The sequence below is a fragment of the Euprymna scolopes genome, chromosome 22 (assembly GCF_053919585.1).
Source record: "Euprymna scolopes isolate OS-2025 chromosome 22, ASM5391958v1, whole genome shotgun sequence".
NCBI lineage: Eukaryota > Metazoa > Mollusca > Cephalopoda > Sepiida > Sepiolidae > Euprymna > Euprymna scolopes.
In genome coordinates this window covers 28,181,716-28,183,033 of record NC_136503.1, presented here as the reverse complement: position 1 = coordinate 28,183,033, position 1,318 = coordinate 28,181,716, and the positions used below count along the sequence as shown (strand labels likewise).

The 1,318-nt window shown below is 32.2% G+C and overlaps 1 non-coding gene across 1 annotated transcript; it reads left to right on the top strand.

Moving 5' to 3' along the window:
* Nucleotides 1-464: 464 nt before the first annotated feature.
* Nucleotides 465-562, top strand: Trnai-uau (transfer RNA isoleucine (anticodon UAU)). The gene is made up of 2 exons: nucleotides 465-502; nucleotides 527-562. It is a non-coding gene; the product is annotated as a tRNA-Ile (tRNA).
* Nucleotides 563-1,318: the final 756 nt, after the last annotated feature.

Here is a 1,318-nt window from a genome sequence, read left to right as displayed (position 1 = left end):
ATGAGGAATTCTTGGTAAAATTATTTATAAAAAAAATAATGGCCATCAACTATAATCGAAACCAGAATCAAAATTATGATAAATTCTAAGAAAAATTATTTATTAAAAAAATTAAATGACTTGAGTGACATCAGCTATAATCGCAACAAAAACCAAAACTTATGAAGAAGTCTTGGTAAAATTATTTATTATAAGAAATGGAAGTACATAAAAATTAAACGATCCGAATGTAAACGTGACACAGAAAATAACATACACGCTATCGAATTAATATATAGATGAGATTTTTTTTTTCTAAATTTGAAAGATTTTAATTGCAATGCAAGTCAACATTTTCAATGTAAACTTTTGTAATTACGTATTTCGATTTATTTTGGTTATATTACAGAGTATGGTGTGTACATTTTTAACTGTATCGTCATAAAAACACCTCAATATTAATGCAATTGTGCACAAAAGTAAGAGCTTCGGTAGCGCAATCGATTAGTGCGCCGTACTTATAAACAGTTGATTAATGGTAAAAGATATGCGGAGGTTGTGAGTTCGATTCTCACCCGAAGTGATCGTTTTATTTGAATTTGCTACTGTTGAAACAGAAGATTTTACAATCATTTAGGATTAGATTTTTGTTCTGAATTTCAATGCAATGAAACATTTTCAATGTAAAATTTATAATTACGTATTTCTATATATTTTGTTTATATTAAAGAGTATGATGTGTTAATTGAATTATAACTGTTTCGTAATAAAAAAAATTCTCAATATTAATGCAATTGTGACCGGAAGTAGCAGCTCCGGTGACGAAATCGGTTAGCCCACCGTACTTATAGAAAGCTAGTTAATGGTAAAAGATATGCGGAGGTTTTGCGCTCGATCCTCACCCGGAACATTCATTTCATTTGAATTTGCTATTGTTGAAACAGAAGATTTTACAGTCATTTAAGATGAGATTTTAGTTCTTAGCTTATCCTCTATTCATACTCTATAGAATATCTATAAAATAGATACATAATAGCCACAGTTTTGTGCCTAGACTATAAGTGGACTATATTAACTAGCAAACTATATCCTTCGGTCACTTAGAGAGGAAACATACTGGTGATTATCTTTACATGAAAATTAACACCTAAACCAGGCGCGGGGAAAACCCTCTCGGTGCTGATCGACCAGTAGATCTGATCAGATCATCCATCTAGGAGAAGGAAAACTCTGATTTGTAAACCTGTGTCACTAATCTCATACGTTTTGGCATCAAACGGGGGAGGGATGTCTCCTCAGTCCTGGACGATAACCTCCCTAGAGCTGGTGACGATCAAAT